Here is a 6,847-nt window from a genome sequence, read left to right as displayed (position 1 = left end):
GTCTTAGGAGGAAGGAAGTTAGTTCCTCAGTCTTACAGCTCTTTGACCCCAACTCAATAGACCGGCAGAGTTCTTTGTTTTCTGTGGTTCCTTACTTCCCCCTAATGAGTACTGTACTTTACCTGAATTATTATGCAAAATGAGCCTAATAAAAGCAGGTATGGACGGTAAATCAGGGCGCTCCCCACTAGGGGGGGTGGCCATTCTGTCCCTACTTCCCCACAGAAACTAGTCTGTCTCTGTGCATGTGGTGTTTTTTCTCGCGTGTTTATCGTCGAGCCATCCACAGCGTTCCGTGGTCACTGCTGGCCGGTGACCCACGCGCAACAAAGGCTTCCACATGCTGCGAGAGTAAAAGGTGGTGAGACACTGCTGGCCCACCCCCGGGAGCCAGCACACTGCCCCTGCATCACATGCGCATCTTTGCACCTACACATGTCTTTGCTGAGTCCTGTTTCTGGTATGTTTTGTCTCAACTGATGAAGATGAAGGAACCTTCATGGGAAATTGTTTTCTGTGGGCAGGTGTTTGAGAACTCCCCCTTTCGGGTAAAGAACTGTGGCATGTGTGTGTGTGTGTTACGATTCCCACAGTGGCACCCACACCATGTGCCGGGAGTACGGGGACGTGACCATCGCGGGTGCTGTCATCTAATGCTACAGAGACATAGGGGCGAGCACATGCCTGTCCCCACTCGATCCAGATGGTGAAGGTGGAGGAGATCGTGGCCAGCTACTGCCACCACCCACCGACAATCAAGCAGTTCCATGACTCCAAGTTCATGTTTCCACTGCCTAGACTGGTCCTTCATCTCCAGCAAAAACTGAGCTTCAGGACCAAGAGGCCTAACACATCCTTTTAGATGCACGGCCTCCCAGTCTCCTAGTCTGCCCCAATAAACACTTTATGAAGCCAACATCAACAATAAATATCTGTAGTTTATGCTTAGGGAATCAGAAATGTCTTAGATGAATCCATTAACAGAGCCGGGATGTCCTAGCTTTCAAGCAATACTTATATTTCTTTACATAGTTTTATGAAGAAAACAAACATATAGAAAGGTGACTTTGCTAATAATGGGTTCTTTAGGTCACTGCCTCTCATTAACAAAAATATAAAAATCAAGAGAGGAAGGGAAGGAGAGAGAAACCATTATGGAAGGACCACTATTCCAAATTAATTTTGCAGGCATTTTTAATTCCAATACCTGAACTTGTGTGTGAGGCACATTATTCACTTGATATAATGTGTGTGAGAGTAAGTAATACTCAAATATAACCTCCATTTTACCTAAATACAATTTATATGATTATTTTATATATTTGGTTAAAGTGATAACAAATTTGGATAAAGCAGATATGATAAGGTAATAAGGGGCCCAAATGAAGCATCATTTTAGTAACCTTATAGGTATCCTTAAACTAATAATATGCCATACTTAATTACTGATTGTGAGAATCAGTAATCTCACAACTGAGATTACTGAGTCACAGTTGGGATAACTCTCACAGAGTTATTGAAAGGATCCAAGTATATCCTAAATACATGGTCATTTTAAATTGCCATCTCAGGCCTGGATGGTGTGGCTCAGTGAATTAAACATGGACCTGCAAACCAAAGAGTCACCAGTTCAATTCCCAATCAGGGCACAGGCCTGGATTGTGAGTCAGGTCCCCAATAGGGGGTGCATGACAGGCAACCACACATTACTGTTTCTCTCCATCTCTTTCTCCTTCCCTTCCCCTCTCTCTGAAAGTAAATGAATACAATCTTTAAACAAATTACAATCTCATATACATATTTCAGTTTCATTTGCCTATTACAATGTCTTTGTAAAAGGGTATTAATTTCTAGGGAATAATATCTTGTAAATATATTTTCTAAAAAATATTTTATATGTAATCACTTGTCAAAATTGAAATGTTTACAATTTGACTAAAGTGACCAGTTTAACAAATAATACCTATAGGATTATTTTTCTTTTAAAGGTTAGAAAAGATTCAAAATGTAATTTTATTTTATATTTTGTGTAAAATAAAGATCTTGAAGTTAAGATCTTGAAGTAACCTAGCCACACCTGAAATGCAAATACTCTCAAACCTACTCATCATGATAGTTCTTGAGCTCTGTTAAAAGAGTTGATCAATGAAAATTATCTATTAACCTACCTGGAAAAAGCCATCCATAGTTAATGTCTGCAGATAAATAGCATCCACACTTTGACAAAGAGCATCAGCACCAATAACTCTTCCACCTAGACAGTTTTATGTGTTTTCTCTTCATAATTATCATTTTTATAAGGTTTCAAGTGATAATTCTTATTACAGTAGAATAATTTCCTGATAAAATTCTGATATATGTGTCCTTATTTAAGGTGAGTTCTAAGATGTCTAGGCCAAAGCTAACAAAGTCAAGTGTACAAATTTATAGGTATCCGGTGGAAGGACTTTTGAAGTACATCTAGAAGCAAGAAACCCCTTACCCATGGAAATTATTTGTCCCTATAAAATATACTTTCAAAAGTCAAATTATCATATAGATGTGAACATATTACTTTTCTTGAATATATTTTACATTTTAGTGTTTAGATCTAGTCATTCTTTATGAACCTGGTGTTTATAAACACACAAGAGATTGCTATTTGTGAAATGAGGTTCCAACACGAGATTAAAATTAAACACGCCTTGAAGGCAAACTTGATCCATCATTTTTCTTTAACTTTTGGGAAATAAAACATATTTGAGCTTTACATCAGGAAAATGCTGAACTTCTTTCAAAATCCACAGACATGGCTTCATTATCTCTCCATAGTATTTACTTTTCCCTATTTTACATCTTCAAAATTATGTCTATTTTTTGGAAATTTTTGCAAACTTGTTAATATATCAAATAAATCACTTTATATTTCACTTTATAAATCACTTTATATCACTTTATATATCACTTTATAAATCACTTTATATATCATTCTATTAGTTGTTTGTTATTGATATAACAAGAAATTTCTAGGTATATGTGATTTGTAATTATTTTACTTTTTCTGATGTCCACACACAGCCCCTATAGTCATGCTGCATAGATTATCCATTTATAACCTAACTATTAGTAGAATAGAGTCATCTTTGGCAACTATCCTGAATTCAGCCACCTGTAAACCACTTGATGACATGTCATAAAATGTTTCATGTGCTAACAAGATCATTTCTTGTTTTTATTTCATTGTAATGTCATATTATAACAATTTATGGCAGATCATTGAAAGTGTTGCAACAGATTTAACTTTAAATCTCAAGTCTGTCAAAATACCAGGTAAAAAGGATAAACAGACAGAATGTCTTATCTTGAAAAATACAACCTGAAATGTGGACTATCTCAGATTCAGTAACAGTTTGATTGTTATGAAGGCCGACTGTATCCTAAGAAGTAGTCAAGCACATTAAAAAAACTTTGATATTTATTGTTAATTATATATAGTTTATAGAGGAATAATTTGTACATTGGTAAAGTCTTAATAAAATATTATGGTAATATTTTAAATAACCGTAAGGGAAATTATATTCTTTATCAAAATAGACTTTGTATGTAAGAGGAAGTAACAGGGTAATGCTATTTTATCATCAGTTTTTTAGTCTCCTGCATTTAGTTACATATATCTTATGAAGTGTCAGAAGCCTTCTCTGTATTCCTCTTAGTAAAAGTGAATAGGAATTTATCTAGTGACACCTACAGAAATGAAGTCAATGTATGCTATCAAACATGTCTCCAGAAACCTGGAAGGCACAAGCAAAGCAGTTGGCCTTAAGATCCCAGCCTAAAAGGGAGCACCTGCTTCATTCAGTGAGATGACCCCATATCTGAGGGCCCACTGAAGACGCTGCTTTGGCTGGCTGGACCTACATGAGATTATCAAATGTCTCTGCCGATTGAAATTGGCAGAGACACTCCCAAACCTCACCCACTCCAAAAAGCTCAATCTTGGGAGCTGTGATTGGCATTGGACCTTTGTTCTTCTGGTATTATGTTTTTAAAACAGAGAGAAATAGGAAAGAAAAACTTATCCAGGAAGGAAAATTGGATGGGACCTGTAACATCTCATACTAAGTCTAGCAGTGATAATTATATATATTAGTGTTTCAATAAATATTGTATTAATCAGTTAAAAAACAAATTACAAATGTCTAAAATAATTCATTCTAATTAAATTTAAAACCTGAAATCTATATAATATAGTTTTATTTACATAAATTATAAAATAATAACTCCAAAAGCAAGATAATGGGTATATTATGATGTAATGAGTATATTATGATGCAAAATGAAAAAATATATATGCATTCCTGCATCATATATAGATTCATATATATATTCATTCTTAAAATGAGTTTTTGTGTGTTTTACACATTTTTTGGAGTGCTTTATTTAATTATAAATTTAAAATGGAAATTAAATTTAAAAACCTGTATTAATGGTATTTAATATCTATGATTGATACAGGTGCCTTCACTGAGTCATGTATGGTATTCAAGGAAGCTCAGGATGGAATAGTAGTGTTATAACCCCAGGAGTGTTAGTTTCTATTGCAAAATGTTAACATGTTTCTCATCTCCTTTTGAGTCCTAGACAGCACTGCCTTACAGTCCAGAGTTCTATTATCAGACTGCTCAAGGTGATTTAGGCTTTCTCTTTCAGGACTTCCACAACTACCATGAGGGCTGAGCCACCATATCTCTCACCTGGATTTCTTCACTAGCTCCTCAGTCTGCATCCTCCACCCTTCTCCCTCTCCATTTTATTCACAAACCAGAAACCAAATAATTGTCTTTAAACATTATCGGGAACATCGTCTGGACATGCCAAGGTTTATATGTTCAATCCCCAGTCAGGACATATACAAGAATCAACTAATGAATGCTAGATAAGTGGAATAGCAAATTGATATTTTTCTTTCTCTTTCTCTCTCTCTCTATCTCTCCCTTCCTCTCTCACTGTAAAATCAATAAAGAAATATAAAAAAATATTAGATTTTGTGATTTCTCTCTTCAAAACACACCAATGACTTTCCACATTCTTTGTCTGGGCTGTTTTTTTCCCCTTCTGCCTGGAATGTGCTTCTTTTATCTACTCACTTGATTAAATCTTTCAACTTTTCAATTCTTTGCTCATATCTCACATTCTCTGTGAGACCTAGCTTCATCACATTATTTAAAATCTTAACCCCAACCTCATCCCCAGAACTATCGAGTTCTTGTATCCTGATCACTTTTTTTCTCTCAGAGCATTTTATTTCCTAATTTACTACATAATTTACTTATACATATGCTCCCCTCTAACACATATCAGTCTGTTTTCTGTACCTATAAGTCTATTTCTGTTTTGTTTGTTAGTTTATTCTATTCATTAGGTTCCACATGTGAGTAGAGTCATATGGTGTTTGTCTCTCCCTGACTGGCTATTTCACTTAGCATAATAATCTCCTGGCCCATCCATGCTGTCACAAAGGGTAAGATTTCCTTCCTTACCAACACTTGTTGTTTGTTGATTTATTGATGATGGCCATTCTGACCAGTGTGAGGTGGTGTCTCATTGTGCTTTTAATTTGCATTTCTTTGATGGTTAGTGACATTCAACATTTTTTCATATGTCTATTGACCATGTACATGTCCTCTTTGGAGAAATATCTATTGAGGTCCTTTGCTCATTTTTAATTTGGATTGTTTTTGGTGTTGAGTAGTATAAGTTCTTTTAAAATTTCTTATATTAACTTCTTGTCAGATGTATTAGGCCTTTATGGTCAATCAATATTTGACAATGTAGGAAAAACATACAATGGGGTAAAAATAGGCTATTCAATAAATAGTGTTGGGAAAATTTGACAGATATGTCAAATCTTCTTATACAAGAATAAAGCCTTAAATGTTAGACTCCAGACCATAAAAATCCTAGAAAAAAAAAACAAAGGCAGTAAAATCTCAGTCATTTCTTGTAACAATATTTTTTTCATCTGATACTTCTTTTGTGGCAAGAGAAACAAAAGAAAATTAAATAAATAAATGAGGCTACATCAAACTAAAATATTTTTGCACAGCAAAGGAAATCATTGACAAAATGAAAAAATAACCCACTGAATGCCCCCATATTACCTAAACAGATGGATGTAGACACTATGAATCCTTAAAATAATATGAAGAGAAACACTGAGTCATATATTCTCCAATGACATTTAGCCACCTGTGAACCTCAGTGATGGTCTATTTGAAAATATATTACAATTGTCATCAGCAAAATGTCTCAGTTTGAAACACATTACCATCTTCATTTTGCCTTTAACTGAAATTTTTTGAATGGATACCTCAAGGTGGATTTCCAATTCAATATGGTGCTGGTAATGCTTTATGACATTAAAAAAGCCTATAACCTATTTACAACAAAAATGTAACTCAATTACATACTCATCCAAAGTTTAAATTAGTACTTTGATCTCATGAATATTCTTTTAACAATGCTACTTACTAACAAATTACTTGACTACCAAAGAGCATCAGTCAGTAATTCTAATTTGCAGTTCTATAATATGCAAAAATCATAGAATTTTGCAGAGTAACAAATATTTTATTACTTTATCTCATATAAGAGTATAAATTTTTGTAAATTAAAAATATTTATATAAATGAGAATTTTAATTTCTATGTTGTATCAATCAACTTAGGAAACATGAACATCAAGCTAATAAAATTCGTCCAGGTATATGAAAACATTTTTGTGAAAAGTGTAGTCTGCCTGCAAGAGTTTGCCTTTATAATATTTTTAATTTCTAATGTATTCTAATTGCATACAATTTCAGTGTGAA

General features: G+C 34.3%; 1 pseudogene; it reads left to right on the top strand.

Annotated features, from left to right (window-relative positions):
- Nucleotides 1-340: 340 nt before the first annotated feature.
- LOC123827352 lies at nt 341-862 on the top strand (annotated as a pseudogene).
- Nucleotides 863-6,847: the final 5,985 nt, after the last annotated feature.

The sequence above is a fragment of the Phyllostomus hastatus genome, unplaced genomic scaffold (assembly GCF_019186645.2).
Source record: "Phyllostomus hastatus isolate PE091 unplaced genomic scaffold, TTU_PhHast_1.1 phas_contig_86, whole genome shotgun sequence".
In the NCBI taxonomy this organism is placed as follows: Eukaryota; Metazoa; Chordata; class Mammalia; order Chiroptera; family Phyllostomidae; genus Phyllostomus; species Phyllostomus hastatus.
Note: the sequence above shows the minus strand (reverse complement) of the source record. Positions and strands in the feature narration are given on the sequence as shown.